Source organism: Grammomys surdaster, unplaced genomic scaffold, assembly GCF_004785775.1.
Source record: "Grammomys surdaster isolate TR1022 unplaced genomic scaffold, NIH_TR_1.0 62, whole genome shotgun sequence".
NCBI classification, from domain to species: domain Eukaryota; kingdom Metazoa; phylum Chordata; class Mammalia; order Rodentia; family Muridae; genus Grammomys; species Grammomys surdaster.
The window spans coordinates 7,425,165-7,446,611 of record NW_021604564.1 but is presented as its reverse complement, the minus strand read 5'-3'; the positions used below and the strand labels follow the sequence as shown (position 1 = coordinate 7,446,611).

Below are 21,447 nucleotides of genomic sequence, written 5' to 3'. Positions count from 1 at the left end.
CAGTTCCAACTGATCCTTCCTCATTTGTTGATTAAAAAAAATTGTATCAATTACCTTCCTTGTATGTCTGACAACACTCCAGTGTAGAAGAAAAATCCTTTGAAACAGTATACACTATGCTGACCCTGGGCTCAGCTGCAGTCACAAGAAGCCTCCATGAGCACCTGACCTTGCTTTCACTTCCATTGTTATTCAAGTTACTTGGGGAAATTGGAGCCAAAGGGTTGTACATTATGACCTTACATTTTTTAAAACTGGGCAATTTTCAAGACCACACATCCATACAAAGATACCTAAGCACCCAGTTACAACCTTCAACTGAGGTAGTCTCAAGGTGCAAGATGCAGCTGTACCTTCCATTAAACATAAAAATAAACCACCATGTAGAAATACAGCAAAAGGTTACCAAAGATTTCAAAATCTGCCTGCTCAAATTCAACTACAGCAGAGTTTCTAAATTAAAGAGTGGTCTATTGTGAGTCAAGTTTGTTATTAGTTACCTCTCTCAGCATTTGGGAGGTAGGATCAGGAAGATTAGGAGTTCAAGGCTGGCCACACTACATGAGACCCTGTCAAAACAAAATTAACAAGGTTAAAGTTTAGGTTTCATAAGTTTTAGGTTTGTGCCAGGAATGCTGTTACAAAAAAAAAAAAAAAAAACCCACACAACAACAAAAAAACAATCAAAAAATCTGAAGATTCATTTAAAACAAAGTATACTGCTTTTTAAAATGTGTGAGTATATCGCTATTGTTCAGATATAACAAATTGCTCATATCCACATAAATTATAAATTAGGGATACAGCTCACAATGCCTAAAAAATACTAGATTTGGCAACACAAAGATATTATGTGCTAAGCCTTCAAAAACAAAACAGTAGTTTGGGGTAATGAAACATCTACAGGAACTCTACAAGTATCTAAAGGCAGGCAAGGGCAATGATACCTCTGCTGCCTAAAACCCACAGGCACACTGGCTAGAGCAGAGAGCTTACACTGTCCCTAATAGACCGCACTCTTCCCAAGTGCCGAGTTCAGGAGTCATAGTTAGTATCAAGACTGTGAACAGCTAATTAAACCAAAGCAGCACAACGTAGGTGAGAAGACAGGAGCACTCCCAAGGATAAATACCTCTACAGACTTAAAACCTACATCACCCTGGGTCCTCACTAGATAATGCCTCTGGGGCAGCAGTTCTCCAGGTGGTAGGTCACATATCAGATGTTACATTGTAATTCCTAAGAGTAGCAAAATTACAACTATGAAGTAGCAATGAAATAATTTTATGGCTGGGGGGTTACCATAACATGAGTTACTGTATCAAAGATTCACAGCATTAGGAAGGTTGAGAGCCACTGATCGCAGTTAAGGTAAGACCTGAACACTTGAGCTTCAAAGCCTCTCTCTCCAAAGTAACTTGAGGGGTGGAGAGCCACTGGCTGTAAGGTGGGAGAGAGTGGACCGGAGGTATCCTTGTTATTCTAATTATTATCCTGTCAGAAGTGGAGCAGAGAGATGGCTTCTTTTACTATTAGACTGTACAGTAAACAAAGCTGAGAACTAGAGACTCCACAAGTGAACTGACAGCTACAGTCACCTCATTTCAAAACCACGAGGAACCAGAAAAACTCAGTGTCTCTCCAAATTCAATTACAAAGGAAGCATAATAAGGACCTTACAAAGAGGCCACAGAAGAGTATAAAACAAACAAGATACCATGGAGATCTTTTAATAAGAGGCATAAAAGGAAACACAACATGAACTGTTTTAATTTGTAGTTAGATACATACAGACACAGAAAACCTGAGCTTCTGCAATGAGCACAGTCTTTAGCAGAACTCTTTCACAGTGAATGGAGTGGCAAGCACAACCCCATCTATCTTGGCAGCTCTGGGAGAAGCACTTAAGCATCACAAGGTTGCATACCTCATGTATAGTTACAAAGTCAGGAGACAGCACTAGGAAAGAGTTAACGCCAACAGGGATTTGTAAGGACTCAGAAGATGAAGGAGAAGCACAACCTCTGCCAAACATTAACAGCATGGCCAGGCCACTGGGCTTAGACTCTGAAGGGCACTAGGGTCCTGGGAAGCTGCTGTGGCTCTAGGACAGCACTTGGACTAGTGTTAGCTCCAGCTACCCACTGGAAAACATACCAGGACCATTCATCTTCACAAAACAGGTTATTATGTTTCAAGCACTTGAATTTCTTTCTCTGAAACATCTGTTGTAATTTTCCATCTCCTACAAATAAAGCTGTAATCCCTAAGAGAGATACTAGGCATTCTAATACAGAGATTTACCTAGAGTTGTATTGTGGAGGGTATCATAAACAGTATCAAATGCTAGTGAGGAGATACACAAGTCAGAAATGTTTCTTTTAATTGTTCATAACAAGTCCAATTTGAAATATTACTATTTGTGTATATGTGATATGTATGTGGAGGTCAAAAATTCACAATCTTTATGAGTTGGTTCTTTCCTTTCTAGCTCCCAAGACTCAACTCAGGCTGGCGGGAATCCCATTTATTACCTGAGTAATTTTATCAGTCTGACTCTAAATAAATTTCCATAAAAGTGTTCTAACATAGTTAAAAAAGATGTCTAAAATTTTCCCAAGACATGTGATACCAGGAAACAGGAAAATGTCACTAAAAGAATAAACATATATTGCAGTCACATCAGCCTAGAGAGCTTAGACAGTCAACTTTGTTTAAATAGCTACAGATGTTTGAAGCATTCCCAGAAAACATTTATACCTATAACCACTACTTTAAAAATATTTCACTGGTAAAATAAGACAACCAAAGCTCTTTCAAGTATGGAAAAGCCACCCCCAACCCAGCCTGCCTTGGCCCTTCAACTGTGTCCCAGTGTGGATTAGAAGATGGAGAGCAAGGAGAGACCTGTTTGAAAAATGTGCAGCTCTAGGATCGCAGGGAGGCTAGCTGGACTTCTTTTACTGGTAAATTCCCTGAAGTAAGTATGTACCTAAGTCACACCTACAACACACCCAGAGATAATAGGCAGCACACAGACAGGAGGACAGACAGAGAGAAGGGAGATTCTGGAAATGGGCCAACCTAAAAAAACCATCCTTGAGAGAAAGGGTCTCAGCCAGGAACTGTCTAAGAAATATTCTCCCACATATAGCAAAGCTTACAACCACTCGCAGCATAGCCTGCAAGGAAGCTCAGCCCTTGGGATAGGTTCAGCTCTGCCAATGCTCATGAACCTTCATTTCAGCCCTCCCCCATTTCCCCAATTGGTAGGCAGCACCAATAAACTCCATGGTGACACTTCTAATTTGAGAGTTCTGAAATATAAGGCACAGGAGGAGGAAAGAGGCACCTTAGTCCTCTGTCCATACTGGCTCTGACAAAACAGCTAGCTACTACCTACTGTCTCATCTCCTACAAAGCATGTCTGGGTTTGATTGAACAGCCTGAGATCCTCTGAAAGCTTCTAAAAATAAAAAAATAAAAAGGTGGGCCCACAAAAACTATACCTACGAAAGAAAAGAAAATATCCTCTGCCTTCTGCTACATAGCCCAGAATGTTTTTAATTAACAAGAAAATGTTAAGGTGGGGGTAGAAAATGACTCATCTAGTTAGTGAAGGTACCTGCTGCCTGACAGCCTCAATTTGAGCCCTGGACCCATAAGGATAACTGATTCTTACAAGTTGCCCTCTGACCTAAACACATACACACACACACACACACACACACACACACACACACACACACATCTAAGCCAACAAAACTAAAATTATTTCATAAATAGCATAGAAACTATTTCAATAAGAAGTTGAAAATTAAACACAATTTAACTTTATATAGGTTATTTTGCACATTGTTCTTTTAGAGGTGACAAAACAAACACTACACAGTAAAGTTTGCACCAGTCTCACAACCAAGTTCAGTGAGGTTTAAAGAAGGCCTAGACCAAGATCAGAGAGCTGGCAGGTAGCTGAAGATCAGAAAAATCCAGAGCTTCGGTTCTAATCCATCCTTCCAAAATTGGTCTTAGGAAGAGACTTAGTTTTCTAAAAAAATGATTCCAGAAGATTTTAAAGCATCACTTTACTGAGGAAAGAAGATCTATGTTCTTACTCTCCCAAGGTAGGATAAAGTCAAAAAGGGTCTTACAGTCTCTTCAGCAGAAACCATGGGACTGACTGGAATCCTAAACGCAACATATACAGTCTTTTACTATTTACCCTGCTTAAGATACTTCTGAGATACAATTTTACTCAGCTAATTCATTTCTGAAATACTGTTGTCTAGTTATTTAAAACACACACTGAGAAATCAGGGACTTCATATCAAAGTTTTTTTCATAACTGTCTTTGTTCTATTACTACAAGAACTTCGTAAGACTATTACCACATTGGAACATGGTATTTATGGGTAATTTCAATCTTTGTTCCAGGAGTCATGGTATCCCTTACATCCTTTGGGATCGAGCTGTGTTTCTATGCAGTTATCCAGTCCAAAGTTGAAAAAACCATCCAACTTGTCCTGTCTGCCTGCCTAGTCACCTCCGAGCTTCATCAACTCCCTTCCAAAGTGCTTCACTTCTGCAACGCTGATGAAGTCTAAAGGCCAGATTAGCTTGAAGAGGCACACCTCCCAAAATGGGTAGTAAGTACGATATCACTGGTACCTAAACTTCAAGTTCTTTAAATTTTGAAGTAAACTGTCAACAGAGGGTTTTCTTGGTTATGATAATGTTTAACCATTCACTTAATTATATGAGTTCAGGAACTACTGTAAATGTAATCTCAATTTCATTCAACCTCATAGTGTGTACAAATGCACAAATAGATCCCCTGCTCTTCCTTAATGATACAGGGCTGAAGCAAGAGCCTATTGGGCACGGGGAATACACCGATGCACTTCCTCCTTAAACTGTGCAACTCCCAGCAGCAGTAGTAAATTCTCAAGCAAAGAATGGAAAACAGAAAACTGCCCTTCTACCCAAACTGGCTTCAAGGTCATCACATAAAGTAAACGGGGTGTCCCTCCCTATTTTTAGTTATTTCCCAAAGCATCGCAATTCACCTCTCACCCCAGACTTGCACAAGTCTGTAAATACAGCTTTTCCTTCCCCTGCCTCCTGCCACTAAGAAAGCTCCAAGTCCTTGCTATTCTAGGTGCTTCTTCACATGTCTGCAGCTGACCATCCCCTGGCTAACTGTCAGGTGGCCCACAATTTACCAAAGCTTTTCCAACACTGTAGCTCGTCATTTCATGACTGTCTCCTCTACTAGGAGATGTAACCTGAGAGATACTACTGCAGAACCTATGGAGAACATGCTGTCTTGTAGCCTCCCATGAAGGGTTAGTAAGTAGATTAAATGTATCATCTCCTCAGGTGGGAGGGAGAGAGGGAGGATATATAGACCAAAGGTGATAATACTTTTTAACTCCTTCACAACAAAAATAGGAAGACAAAGTGTAACAAATCAAACAATATCTGAAGTTCAGAATGCTACAAGTGTATTTCTGTTGTAAATGTAAGGAATGATAACTAAGATGATTTAATAAATAATCATCCTCAGTTCTGAAATATTATATGCCTGAACGTACATTATCCACTAATTTCCACATCTTAGAAGCACTACATCATACAAGGTTCATGCTACGTACACACATATAACCATTGTTCTTCGAAGGTATGCCCATCTTTTCCTCCTGAGAGTCTATGGCTTGATTCTTTCTTCAGGTCAGAGCAGAGCAGCAGGTCAGGAGAGAGCTCAAAAGAGTAACAGCAACAGCATCACTCACTGTGAGGACAAGGGCCAGCTACTCCCCTGGAGCTCTATAAACATATTTTAGAGCTAGCATCTAATCAACTAAGTTTCAGGGCAGCTTTTTTATTTTGCCTTGTTTTGTTTTAAGGCTTATTGGAGGCAGGGGTGCACCTTAAGTGCATGTGCCACACTCCGTGGAGATACCTAAGTAGGCCTAAAGTTGCTCTAAGTCATTGTAAGCTGTCCATCGTGGGTGTTAAGAACTGAATCCAAGAGCAACAAGTATTCTGAACTCCATAGCCACCTTTCCAGCCTTCCTTGTTCCCAATAGTTAAAAGGAATGGCACCTAGCTGGAAAGGCCACTTCAGAAAATCAGATAGGTGAGGACAGGTGGGTCTTCCTTCTGGAAGAGAGACAGTTTCATTGTTGACAACATAATATGGCTCAAGGGCTTACTGCAAAACTGGCCACCATTTTCACTGTCTGCCAGATTCCCTGGTGGCCACCACGAAAAGGAGTGCACAAGTAGACAATCACATCGCTGGCTTACTCATTCACACACACTTCTGTTCGTCTTCTCCTTATCTGGGTATCTCAACATTTTATATGCTTGTGCCAATACTAGGTTATTTCACCTGTGAAGCTTACAAAATATAAATGTAAACACAAATGTCTCCCTTACAATTTTTCAGCTGTATTAGTACACATTATAATATTCAATAACACATTAAATGCTTTCCTTTTCAGGAATTCATCTAGTCTTTTTTTTTTTAATTTAGTTTTACTTTTTTTTGTGTACACACGTGCATGTATATGTATGTGTGCAGGATGGGGAGTGGGTTTAAAGAACAACTTCCAGGAGTCGGTTCTCTCCTTCTAGCCTGGACTCTGGTATGGAACTGAGGTAATTAGGCTGCTGAACATTACTGCCGGCCTCAGTTCAGCCATTCTCCATCAACAGAAAAGGGAACTTGAAAGCTCTAGACTGGTGGAGGGCAGAACAGCCTGACAGTTCTCTGCCAGCCCTCTGCAGATGTAGAGTACAGTGCTGCTTACAGAGACGTACAGTGAAAACCGAGTGCCTGAGCAGATGTGCAGCAAGACCTAGGAACTGAGATGTGCTTAATACATGCTAGCCATGTCTTTATCTTAAATTTCTGTGTGGTGAAAAACACTGGTCCACCCTTTCTAGAACCACTGATGGGATGTGGTAAAGTATCAACCAACACACCTAATGTGAATGCACAGGTTACTAAATATAAAACTGGGATTTGTTTCTTAAACACAGCTGTATATAAGCATTCTGAAAAATCTCAATATAAAAAGCAGGATGGGCCATTACCATGCCCCATCCCCACCCCCCAAAAAAAAAAAAAAAACTAAGGAAGCTCACTTGAGCTGGAGTTCAAAGTTATCCTGGGGAACATTGAGACTTCTTAAAAAAAAAAATAAAGATAAAAATAAGCCATTTTTAAAGTGGTCATGAGTATTGAACTAACCAAACAACCTTAGAAAAACCTCTAACAATTTAACATTATTAAATAGTGCTCCCATTTCTTGGCTTCTAAGCACTAATAAGCAAATAAAACTTCTGTATAGGGGCTGGAGATATGGCTCAATGGTTTAGAGCATTTGTTGCTCTTGCAGAAGACCCAGGTTTAATTTCCAGTATCCACGAAGTAGTTCACAACCATTCAAAACTCCAGTTCTAGGGATCCAATGCCTTCTTCTGGCCTCTGAGGCACCATATATGCATGTGGTATATGTACATATATTCAGGCAAAACACTCATACATATAAAATGGAATAAGCAATTCTAAACACTAAAAATGTGTGGGACTGTGTAAGGGTATACTGAGTCATGGCTGGGCAGTTGCCTAGAACCCCGAGACTCTGCGTGAGAACTGGCAGGAGTTTGGTGCGCCCCAAGAACCCAGGGTCCTGAAAAAGTCTACTCTCCATAAAACTCAGTCATGTAAGCCATTACAGCCCCTCCCAAAGTGCACAGGTAGAGGGTGTGACTAGAGGCCTCAGGGCCTAGGGATTTACATACTAATGAAGGCTAGAGGGCGGAGCAAATTAAGCATACCTCCCCAGATCCTCCCCCAATCCTCCCCCTTCTTCTCTCCCTACATAACTCGGGACTACCCTGAGTTTTATGGGGCATACATCCAAATCCATCTACCATCCACCATGACAATAAACCCTTTTGGAACTAAAGACTTCCTCGTGTTATTGGGGCCTGCTGCCGCCAAAGCCTCCAGGCCGCTGGAACCATAGACGTTCCTCCTGAATGTGGGACCAGCTGCAGCATGAAAGCCTCCCCGGAACCCGCCGCTGCGGCCACTAATTTTCCCCACAAAAATGTTTTTAAACTACTGCCCAAATCAGCAAGACTGAATTCCTGAGTGACTATTTTCATGACAGCAGTTAATGGGTAAACTTAGCAGGCTTCTATGATTCCTTCTTCAGTCACTCTGAAATTTTAAACAGTGCCTTTATTTTGGTCTTGACAGTCACTCAGAGTTCTCTGAATATTGCCTATTCTTTCATCTACATATGACATAAAAATAATTTCAAAACATTAACAGGAATCAACTTGCACATTTTCATTTAAAAATGTGCCTTATAGACAGTAAACATTCACTTTTCTAGATGTTGGCTACTTGAGCAAACTAAATGTATATCCAAATTTTATCACAATGCATCTTCACTGGTAATAAGGGTGTTTACAAACTGCTTTGGTCCCATTTCTAATTCCTCCAGTACTGTGGCTACTCAAATTTAAAAGAAACCTGCAAGTCTTACCTGGATGGAGAGTTAATAATATCTACTTTGCACATTACTAGGTGAGAAGCATAAGGCAAAACTGGCTGTTCATTCACAAAATGGAGAAACAGAGTGGGTTCAATTCCAGGATGCATGGCAATCCAGAGCCAGAGGTCATTGCTATGCAAGACCATAAGCAACCTGAAAGCAAGTCTTGGCCAATGGCCACCTAGAGTTTTCCTAAGTGTATGAACTGTGGCTTTCCAGTCTCCAATTAGTTTATATACCATTACCAGCCATAACCCAGGGGGTATTTGTAGAATAATAAAGTAATGACTGCCCTAACTCAGGCAGTAAGAAAGGTGAGTCTAGCCAATATATAAAAGCCCAGCTTCTGCATGTTCAAAATTAATTCATTTCTTCAGAGTCTGTAGAACATTCATTCAACAGTCATCCACTCATTGGCAAAGTTTATGGAAGTGCTGGAGCAATGGCCTATCTCAGCATTTAGGCGGCTGAGGCAGGAGGATCAGAATTCAGGAACAGCTTTGACCATAGCCAAGACCTTGCCTCAGAAAAAGGAAGAGAGAAAGGGAAAAAATGTCAGCTCCTCACTACTTCAGTGCATGCATTCATTACTTCTACAGTTCTGGGTTCTGAAATCTGACTTTCCAGATCACCTGCCCTTTTCCCCCAAGTACAGACTCTTATGGCTCAAAATCACCTAATGAGGTCTCTATTTTTATCCAAAGATAAACTATATTCCTAGACAAAATTAAAACATTCAAAAACATTTCACTGTTCAAAATAAGGGCCATAAAAAGAAGGCCAGAGAACAAGTTAGAAGACAGGCTTTGGGGTTTTGGAAACGAATCTGTCTGTGATTTACCTTGTCAGGTTCTCTCACTGTGCTGTGAAATTCCACACCTGTTTGTTCACTCACCATAGCTAGCTGGATACTGAGTGATGGCAAGGGTCATACAGGATTCTAGCTGACAGTCAGAAAAACTAAAGGTATATTTTTTACTGAAGACAAACAAAATGTACCCATCATAATGCATGCAGAGTGTTTTTGGGTGCAATGTCAACAGGAGACGTCAAACAACAGCTTGAGGAAACAAGAATAACTCAGAGTCTAAATAATCAAGTTAGCTGTTTGGTAGATTGGCTGGCTGGCTGGCTGGCTGGCTGGCTGGCTGGCTGGCTGGCTGGCTGACTGGCTGACTGGCTGACTGGCTGGCTTGTTGGTTTCCCCAGAATTTTTAACTCTGTAAATCATACTGGATTCAACTCACTATCCAGCCTAGTGTAACCCTGAATTCATGTCAGTACTCCTGCCTCTGCCATCAAGTCCTGAGATTACAGGTTATGAACATGGCTGATAAGCAAGTTTTAAGAAGGAAGGAAGGAGGGAAGGAGGGAAGGAGGGAAGGAGGGAAGGAGGGAAGGAGGGAAGGAGGGAAGGAAGGAAGGAGGGAAGGAGGGAAGGAGGGAAGGAAGGAAGGAAGTTCAACTGTTGTACGTATCAATACTCAGCAACAAATCAAACATGGTGATATGAATGAAAATATTTCTTGTAAGCTCAGACATCATTTCAACATCTGCTCACCAGATGTTGATGCTGTTTGGACAAACTACAGGGCAGTGGAGTCTTATTAGAAGAAGCTAGGTGATGTGAGCCAGCTTTGAGAGTTAAATGCCTCATCCCACTTCCAGTCCACTGTGTTTCTAGTAAGTAGTTGAGATGTGAGGTCTCAGCTCTTCTGTTCCTGCCACCATGAATGTCACTTCCAGCCATGTTGTGGGCTGGTTCTAATGCTAGTTGTGTTAATTCAGCTCCCAAAATTACACGGGAACCAGCATGTTTGCCTGTGACACCGAAGGTCCCTGCCCCCAGTTAGCTTTGGTGAAATAAAGTTGCCGGTGGCCAGTGGATGGACAGGGAGACAGAGGCAGGGTTTTAGATTTCCCAGGCAAGGGGGCAAGAGAGAGGAAGAGTTTGGAGAACTGCCATGATTGGGAAGACTGGGTGTGAGACATGGAGAAGTGAGAGCGAACGGTCTTGTGAAGGAGCCAGGAGAGTATGGCCTGAGAGGTCTGCCCACGAGGCCAAGCAACCAAGATAGAATAGAGTTTAGTAAGTCATAATTCAGGAATATCAAAGAGGAGAGGGTGTTATCCACTGGGAGGTTCTGTCTTTCATTCGTAAATCCAGAGCACTGGGCAGCAGTGAAAAATGTGCACACCATTGGCTGAGAGTTCAGAACAGATTAACATACTACTGCTTCACCTCACCATGGGTACCACTTCCAGCCAAGCACCTCATCATAATAAACTCTTATTCTTCTAGAACTGCAACCCCAAATTAACTCTCTTCCTTAGGTTGCCTTTGGTTGTGGTGATTTATCATGGCAAAAGAAAAGTTAGACCAAATAATCCTACTCCCAGATACTCAGTCACTCATGCTCAAAAGTGGTGGTTGTTCTCTTCTTTCTCAATTCAATGGCTTGATTCCTGTTTAATAGTGGCCTTATTTATTGCAATGGCTATTCTTGATCATCTGGAATTAACCAAAACCCAAAGGGCTGGACACGACTGTGAGGGATTTTTCTTAATTAAATCATTTGAAATGGAAGGCCCACTTCTAATCTTAATGTTTGAGGTGGGAAGATCTACCTTTAATCTAGATCTTGAGGTAGGATGATATACCTTTAATCTGGGTCACACCTTTACCTATCAGCCTCTATAAATGACATGAAAGAAGGAAGCTTACTCTCCCTGCTTGCTTGCTCACACTGGCAAGTCCATTCCTTCACTGGCATTACTCGAAACTTCTTTGGAACTTCAGCACATGGAAGCCCAGCTGAGATACCCAGACTGTGGACTGAACAGACTACTGGATTCTTAGACCGTCCAATGGTACATAGCCATTGTTTGACTAGCTAGACCACAGTATGTAAGACATTCTAATAAATCCCCTTAACAGACAGATAGATGACTCATACATACATACACACACATATATACATACATACATACATACATACATACATACATAACTATCCATTCTATAAATTCTGTTCATAAGTAAATTCATATAAATTCATAGCAACAGCAAAATTACAGTTATGAAGTAGAAACCAAATAATTTTATGGTTGGGGGTCACTACAACATGAAGGATCACAATACAAAGAAGGTTGAGAACCATTGCTCTAGAGAACCTTGATTAATACATCTGTAGATAAATGAGTGGGCTAAATGGTTTGCAAAAGGGATAGGAAGAACTCCAAAGGAAGAGATACTGGTACCTTGCCTTTGTTTCTTAATTACCATAGGATGGATTGTTGAAATTGCTCTTAACTAGCAAGAGTATTTGCTGTGCTGTGCTGTGCTGTGCTTTGCTGTTATCTGCTGTCTTGTGCTTCACTTCACTGTGCTGCACTGTGGTTGTCTGTGCTGTGCTGCTGACTCAGATACAGCTGGGCAACAGCAGGGCTATCTACTGTGCAGTTCCTTTAATAAATATCTCCAAGACTGCTTCCTATTGCTCCAAAACCAATATCATACTTAGGATGTTGAGTCTGTGGATACTCTAATCAACCACAAGTCAAAAATAAATAAAAATAAAAAAACGTAACATGTCCAAAGAACTCTTTGGCCTCAAGATTGAATCTGTATTTAGGTCTAAGGTCAATTTTCTTCAAGGTAACTTACTGGAGCTGTCCTTATCATTACCTTTTCCTTCCACAAGTCTTTGGATTTATTACAACAAATATCACAAACAAGAGAACAAGGATACAGCTTCTGAAACAGAAAACCACTTGGGGCTCCCTGAGCCAAGAGTCTACAAGACATCTCCCAATACTGAGCAACAGACATCTCATCAACCTTTATGAAATACCTATGAGAGGCATGTTCCTATCTCACGAAAGTTAAGTGCCATGCCTAATAGTAAGATTCTGCAGCAAATCACAGTACAGATAACCTCTGTGTGTTGTCACCACTTTCCAACCACCTCTGACCTGGCTTCTATTTCTAATAGTGCCTTGTTTCAATGTTCCTGATTTGATGGCATTTCCCTTTCTCTTTACTATTTGGACCTGCATATCTAAGGTCATTTTTCAAGACTCAACAAACTCAGCTAATTGCTACAGCCTATCTCCTGCTGGTAATATTCTTCTCCTTAAACAAATGCTTCAGTCCACCAAGCACTGGCCAGAGCTGGGGAACAAGGTCCAAAATGTGCAATGACCTTCATGTTTCACATTCCAACTGCTCTTCTAACCTCCTCTAAGATTATCTCCCGTATTCATCTGACCCCAACTCTCCACATCAAGTTTATCCAAACTGAGCACATCAAATAACAGGCCACATGCTAGCTCCCCCATTCACACTCTTTTCCACACTTCTAACTCATGCTAGAATTTCTATTTACTTAACTAAGATCACAGAACACAGTACTTTGTACTGTTATCTCGAAAGGCAGGAACCAGGCCATATTTTACAAACACTCATCTCTTCTACGTCTATACAATTACTCACAACAGTTACCAACCTGTAAGAGGGCAGACACTCAGTCCATGTTCTTAACAACCACTAAATTGTCTGCTGAGAACAAGACTTCATGAATTCTGGTCCAGATTCTTTGCATTCTGACTTCTGTCTTCAGACATGGGTTACCATTTATATATTAATTAAATACACTAAGCTGAAACTAACTCTAACTCTAAAGTCAGTCAATCAAATATTCTTCACAAGAAACAGTCTTCACAGTCACCAAAGTGGGAACAATCAGGAACTGTTGAGAAGCTAAAGGCTACACTAGAGGCAAAGGCTGCCAGTGCTCAGTACGCCAGCACCAAAGAGAGAAAGAAGAAGTACAGGGACAAGGAGTAGAGAGAGGAGACAGGGGGAGGGGGAAGAAAAGGAGGAGGAAAAGACAGCTAGTGTGATAAGCAGCAAAAGCCTGAAAATTCATACATCTCTTCTTAAATTTTTGTTTTGTTTTGTTTTTCGAGACAGGGTTTCTCTGTGTAGCCCTGGCTGTCCTGGAACTCACTCTGTAGACCAGGCTACCCTCGAACTCTCGAACTCAGAAATCCGCCTGCCTCTGCCTCCCGAGTGCTGGGATTAAAGGCGTGCGCCACCACCGCCCGGCTCATACATCTCTTATAAAATCCTGTTTGCCAAATGTTTTACAATAAAGCTGTTCGTTGATGGCTAAAAAGGCTGTAGTCAATCCCCTTCCCTTCGACAGTCTCCCTTCACAAATCAGCCCAACTGGAGTTCATGCATCCTCCAAGTTTTAGCTCCATGCTAAACACTACCATTTTAGCCAGATACACATATTAATGAAGGAAAGGGTCTGTCTTATCTGATGATCAACATAAAGTGCAGGGTCCAAAACCCCAGGAACACCTTCCAGCCCTGGCTCTTTCTTTGGCACATGGAAAACCAAACTCTCACAAATGATGCTGCTGCTGGAGTGTGAGAACTGAAGAGAGAGCAAGGCTGTTTGTGACAAGTGTCTAAGTTATGGTTCTACTGCTGTGAAGAGACACCATGACCGTGGCAACTCTTATAAAAGAAAGCATTTAACTGGGGCTGGCTTACAGTTCAGAGGGTTAGTTCATTACCGTCACGGAGAACATGGTGGCATACAGGCAGACATTATGCTGGAGAAGGAGCTGAGAGTTCTGAATACAGATCAACAAGCAGCAGGAAGAGATAAGGAGACACTGGGCCTGGCTGGAGCATCTGAAATGTCAAAGCTCACCTTCAGTGACACACTACCTCCATCAAGGCTACACCTTCTAATAGTGCCAGTCCCCATGAGCCATTGGGGCATGTTCACTCAAACCACCACACATCAAAGTATTTTCATTATCTGACATACCTTTTGATTTTATGAGTGATTATAGTGTTCCATGGAAACAAGCAACGAAAAGGTTATCACTAGAAACCTGAAAGTCTAAGCCCCAGAATGGCATTTAAAAAAAAAAAAAAATAGAGCTTACTGCCCTTGAATGTAGGGTACTCTTTAACACAAATTCCTTAAACAAGATTGTTAAACATTATAAACAAGAATGAAGCTACAGAACAACAGCATACACAATACAATCTGTGGCTTAGCCTATAAATGACAGCAGAAGGGGTTAAAGTTCTGACTAACTCCAGGTGGAATGAAGAGAAAGAATGTAAAGAATGCAATCTTTAAATGGGTCTCTGTGGTGGTCAGAATAAAAATGGTCCCCACTGGCTCATAGAGTCTAACATTATTAGGAAGTGTGGCCCTTGTAGGAGGAAGTGGTCACAGTGGGTGGGCTTTGAGGTTTCAGATGCTCAAGCCAGGCCCAGAGGCTCTCCCTGCTGCTTGCTAATCCAGACGCAGAACTCTCCACTCCTTTTCCAGCACCATGTCAGCCTGCATGCCACTGCACTTCCTGCTATGATGACAATGACTAAACCTCTAAACCTTAAGCCCGCCTCCAAATTAAATGTTTTCCTTTATAACAGCTACTGGGGCCATGATGTCTATTCACAGCAACGGAAATCCTAAGATAGTCTTTCAAAAATAAAAGAAGTATATTAATTATTATATTTTAACAACTTGAATGTAACCTCAGAGAACCCTTATCACTTAAACAGTATTTTATTTTTTTTTATTCCCCTGGACTGAAGCTAGGCCCTCCAATATGCTGAGCCAGTCTTACCATTATAATACAACTCCTGTCCACCTGTTTATTTTTTAACTTTGAAATAGAGTCTCACAGTTACCCAGATAGCCTTGGGTACCTCTATGTAGCTATGGCTGCAGTTGAACTTGTGATTCTCCTGGGTCAGCCTCCCAAATAGCAAGAAAAATATGCTGTACCACCAGCTCTATTTTTTAACTTCTTAATCACAAGTATGCACTACACAATTTATGTTTAAGTCTTCAAAAGTCCAGTTTCTCCATTATACATACCTACAACTTTGAAAAAAAAAAGTTTTTCATGCAAATTCCTAGCCAAGAAATTCCAGGCTTTGCTCAAAATAAGAATCTAGAAAACTCTATGAAAAGGAAAAATATCTAAGACTCAACAAGGAAAGATAAGTTTTACCCAATATATGAAAGACTACTTCAAAAAGCTTTTCCTATTTAAAATAAGGCTCTGCAGTAGCATGCTCACCAAACTTGTGGAAGGCCATGGGTTCCATCTTCCGCAGAGCCAAAACAGAGGAGGGAAGAGTATCCAAAAAGTATCACTCTAAATTGATACACACCCGATCATGACTGCAAACAACAAAGGAAGAAACGAGTGTCCACAAAGTATCCCTCTAAAGTGATAGACATGCCATGCGCTCATGATTGCAAAACAACAGAAAAGAGTGGCCACAAAGTATCCCTCTAAAGTGATAGACCTGCGCTCATGATTGTAAAACAACAGAGGAGGAGAAGAGTGGCTACAAAGTATCCCTCTAAAGTGATAGACCTGCGCTTATGATCGCAAACTTACTTTGAGAAACACAGTATTCTAAATCAAATCTTACAGTAAAATTCAGATTCACTCAACCGGTATCACCAAAAGCCAAATGGGCTGGGTTCAAATGGGAAAGTGCTTGTCATGAAAGCATCATTAGGATCTGCATTCATCTGGATCCCATAAAAACCCTGTAAAAAGTGGAGTATGGTGCTGCATGCCTACAGTCCCAGAAATGGCAAGGTAGAGAAAAGCACATCTCAAGGGTTGCTGGCCAGCAAGAGTCATCCCCTCTCCCTTCTCCTGTTCTTTGAGTACATGGGAAACAAGATTACTTTGATGGGGTAAAGGAATGGGCTCTAACACCAACCACCACAATGACACATAATGAAGCCAACCAAACACTGTGTCCTTCTAGAGTTCAGTCACTTGAGACAAACCCTCTCACTGCCTTGCTCTCATTCCACTACTTGGCATGGTTTAAGAAATGGTGAACCTTAAGGGGAAAAACTCAACAAATGTGAGTGTTACCTAGAAGGGAAATGGAAACCCTGACAATAGGCCTAGGAAATATGCAGGCAGAGATCAGGACTGGGCCTCCGAGCTAGTACACAATCATTTCTGTGCTGACTGCAAGTTACTAGAGACTGCCTTACTGACAGCTTTAATCACTATCTCTTCTCTGAGGTTCACTTCAAACTTCTAATTGCAAATGTGAGAGATACCCAAAGCAAGTTTATCTCTACTCAAACTCCTGGAAAGCCTGTCTTTCTCAAATTCTCTCGTACCTGAGCTGCAGTGTAGAAGTTTGAAGGTAACAATGAAAAGCTTACTTTAAGTTGCTAGAAAATGTGTTAAAATGGGCCAGAGACAGTGAAGAAGTGTTGGCTGGTGCCTGTGCTCCCAGTTCTGAAGATTCTGAGGTAAGAATGATACACTTCAGGCCAGCCTGGGCTAAACATCAAAATCTGGTCTCAAAGGACAACATTCATGAGAGCCTGTGTGTGGTAAAGAAGGTCAAAAGACGGTGCAGTGGTACAAACAGACTTTGTATGCATAAACAGCGTACCCTGAGTGGGAGGCTAAAGGAAAAAAAAAATCATAGGAATAAGTCTTTATGGCCTGGAATAAAGCAGTGGTTTCTTAAACATGGCTAAACCCACCACTAACAAAAGGAGAAAGTCAACTGGCATCCCAAGTTTTCAACCTTCTATTTCAATGGGCATAGGAAGGCATCGCAAAGAGAAGACCCTGTTGAATCGCTCCAGAAGGGACTCTGTACCTAAAATACAACTCAGTTAGAAAGAGGCAACGGTAAATTACAAGCAGATACTCCACAGAGCATGCAGAAAATCAGTGAGCAGAGACTCCACAACCCAAAATGCCCATCGGCACAAACAGTAATGAATATGGGAGACTAAAACTCAGATCCAGCTGGTGGAGGTGGGGTGGACTCATGCTGGTGGCTAAATCCTTACAAGGTTGACTATGTAACTGGCAGGTGCCAAGCTTGTGAAAAGAAATGAAAATCCACAGCAAGGTGTGTATGTCCTGCATGCAGACATTACCAATTACTACAATAATAACTCATTTACTATACACCAAGGTGTGTATGTCCTGCATGCACACATTACCAATAACTACAATAATAACTCATTCTGAATTCTAGGTGGGTCCATACATCATAACACATGTTACAGCCCATATGGTGGGAAAAAAACAATTTCTTGAGTTGATCTCTGACTTAAAGTATTATGCTGTATACACACACACACACATGTGTGCACATACACACGTTAATGTAGTTTTATTTTTTTTAGTAATTTTAAGCAAAATTACTCTTTATAGTAGCATGATTTTAACACATCTTGCTGTGGATTTACATTTATAATCAGCTTAAGAAGAATGACTTTTATAAAGTGTGGAACGGTTAATAATTGTACTGACCTAATAAAGCTGGGATGATAGAGAGCATACTTTAAAAGAATATCTGGGCTGGGAATGTCTGCTCTTTTATAGAGGCAGGAAGACCTGCTAAACAAAGCACAGCTGTGCCACCAAGGGCATTTTTAACATGTTACCAGGAACTCTTAAATTCTGCCAGGACTACACTCAGTTATTATACTTCAGGATCGTCTCAAATTATCCTTTAGCGAATAAAACATGTAACATTAAGGATACAGCAATCACTTGTCAGACTTCATTTATCAAACAGGTGCTCAGTAATAAAATTTTAAAAAGGTACAAGGGAAGCAGCCTAACTGTTGTGTAGACTACAACCCAAAGACTGCTGAGCTGACTGAAGGCTGTGGCCACTGTGACTTCAGAACCAAGATGCCCTTTGCACCCAGGCACGAAGAAATCAGCCCTCTGTGCACAACCCAAGGCTAAAAAATAATAATAATAATAAACAACCATCCTGAGGATTGATGCTGACCAACAACAACATCAGGATATTATAAGGAGTCATCTGTAAACACTGGGCAAGCACAAGAATGCAAGCTATGGTAAAACATGAATAGGCTTAATATAGCAAAGCTGTGTGTACATCTTGAAAGAAATTATATTACCATTCCTACTAGAACCTACAGTGTTGGATTACACAGGTAAAACTACCACCCTAGAAACAGGCTATTACAGTGTGATGGGTTTCAGGAGTAAGAGGAAGAACCAGGCATTACTATTTATTCAGCTGTTGCCACATTACACTGAAAACAAAATAGCCAATCTCACTGATCCACCAGCTCAAGATTAACTTTTGAATGCTGCCAAAAGTACGGGAGGAGAACACATTCACTGGTGTGCAGCCACAATGGGGAGCAAGACATCTCAAGTCTGTTGTTTAAACAAGATGGACAAAACTAAAGCAAGCCTTAACTATGCAGCTGAGAGCACAGAGAGGCCAATGACCTTGGTTTTGTCTCTAAGCAGTAGAGGAAGCAAGGTGAGCAGAGAGAGAAAAGTGCTCAAGTGCTAATTCAGAAGAGGCTCCCAAGAAAACCCCTCTTAGCAATGAGTAACAACTGTGGCAACACCTTAACATGCTGCAGACCTGTGAATATTTGACTAGGCTTTAAGAGAATTTACTAGTCTGACATGTTACCAACAGACAGGGCTACATAGTCAAGACCCTATCTCTGAAAGCTACAGGCTGCATACAAAATTAAGAATGGCTTGGCTGGCTGTGTCTGTACTTTGTAGAAGTCCCTGAAAAACAAAGGTGTACAAATGTCATTAGATGCTACTAATGACCCAATCTGACAAGTAACTGCTGCTGTGGCAGGAGTACTCAAAGCCCTCCATGACCAGCAGCAGGAGAGGACTGCTTTCATGTCCATTTTTCGGGCTCAGTGAAGCCTCAGCTGGCCATTTACAGGAAAGCCCTTCAGTGACTACTGGTAATACTGCTCTGATGCTAGGCTTAAGCATACTGCCACTGGAGACAAACGATCCCACTCAAGTCTGGCCTCAACCAGCCAAAAGAGAAAAAAGTGGCGATCACTGAAGCAGAGGGACTTCTGATGGCTGAGGTAGAGTTCAGGTTCAGTGATCCCCTGCCTAGCAGCCAAATTTTGTTATCAGGCACTAAAGCCTTCAGTGTGAAGATCCGACCTCTAGCCTAAGTCCAGATCCTGACCCTGTGTAGTATGTAAGAGGTATAGACTAAGATTATTCATTATCTAATAAAAGAGAATATGTTCCATTACCAATCTAGGGTTCTTCTAGGCAGCATTACCAAAAGACTATTCAGAATGGGTTAGTTACTCTAAGTGAAACTTTAGGAGACCCCAGCTAAATACTGGACCTGAAAATACAGCCAATGACATGCCACCCACTGTGGAGGCAACCAGAGACATTAAGAGTCACAGAAGACCTTACGAAGTTCTCCCAAGGGGCTACAGAAGAGAAAATTTACTGTGTGCCTCCTGGGACCACTGTGTGAAACCCCAACTCATGGTGACTATATTCAGACACAACTCATCCTGTTGACCCACATCTCTGTTTCTACCTGTCTCAGATGTGAACAAAGGTGGAAAAAAGCTGCCCAACCAACCAGCTAAGAGTCAGAGCCCCTGCTGACAGCAGCCAGAGACTAGCTTACCCTGTCCTGATAGACCTGAGCACAAAAGATACAGACTCACTGGGACAACAAAGTTGCTACTGGATTTGTTCCTTAAGCAGAAACCGTGGGTCATTCAGCAGTGCAGCTCAACTATGTTTTAGAATTATCGACTTACCTAATTCCTGAATCCTCAAGACCAATGACTGATCAATCAACCAGAGAAAGGATGAAGAAATCTGGCAGTGCTTACTACCTACCTCTCCTATAGTACGAACATGTTTTGTTTTTATTTATCGAACAAACAAGAAAATGCTTCATATAAGACAGAACCAAATAAAAGATGAAACCTGAGGGCTGAAAATGGAAATAGTTGACCCACTAACATATAAGAAATGCCTGCTTTAGTCACAGCAATGTCCCTAAACCCTAGGAAGGGGCTAACCTAGCCTATCCTGTATCTCAGTGTTATCACAAGGCTCTTCCTTTCCTTTTTAAGCTTCTCTTGTAAGACAAATGTCAATCTTTTGTTTTTGAAAAACCCAGAAACATAAATCCTGCCAGGGCTCTCTAGGTGCTATCTAGCTCAACTGTTACTACTGATAAACCTAAGAGATGGCTAGAGCCTCTCCTCCATGATGTCCACAGCTAGACACTCCTTCAAGCAAGCTTCACTGACCCTCTCACTTCTAAGCACTTTAAGATGCTGACAAACATCATTTAATCTGCTAAGGTATTACATCTCAGGCACTGAACAGTGGTCCAGTGCCTTAAAACTTCCAGCACACCCTCAAACACTGAAACAGGTGCTCAGCACACGTACATACAAAGACATGGTAGTGTATCCTTGGTTGCATCCCAGAACAACAACAAAATCCTGACAGGCCTTAGCAGAGAAATAAACTAAATAAAACCATCTAACTGTACTTTACATTAAGTTCTAAGAACACCAGAATGGATAGTTCAAACTTCACTTTTAGCAAGTACAACTACAGTTCTCTTGAAAAATAAATTTGTGTAAAATAACAGGCCATTTGTTTTCAAAATTAATCTGTCATTGACAAAACATGATGCATTAAATATCTTTGGATGGAACCCGGTAACTTTAATCTGAGATGGAGTTAACTATCTCCCTGTAAAAGTAAGGCCTGACTGACTACACAATGAGTTCCTCGCCAGCCAAGGACGCACAGTTAAGACCCTATCTACAAAAAAAAGAAAACACACACTGGAGGGCACCTGAGGGCTAACATCTCAGGTTGTCCTTTGGCCCCCACATATGATATATATGTGTGTGTGTTATGTGTATGTATGTATATATGTGTGTGTATGTGTGTGTATGTGTGTGTATGTATATATGTATATATGTATATATGTATATATGTATATATGTAT

General features: G+C 41.2%; 1 protein-coding gene across 2 annotated transcripts in view; it reads right to left on the bottom strand.

Annotated features, from left to right (window-relative positions):
• The window catches only part of Tbl1xr1 (transducin beta like 1 X-linked receptor 1), a 144,155-nt gene that overhangs the window by 79,993 nt on the left and 42,715 nt on the right, over positions 1 to 21,447 (bottom strand). Inside the window, exon 1 of one of the 2 annotated variants that reach the window (XM_028762940.1) lies at positions 501 to 523. The exons of the other annotated variant lie outside the window; for it this stretch is intronic. The gene's annotated coding sequence lies outside the window, so the exon portion shown is untranslated. Of the gene's footprint in view, positions 1 to 500; positions 524 to 21,447 lie in introns of those variants that run through there. 2 annotated transcript variants of the gene reach the window in all.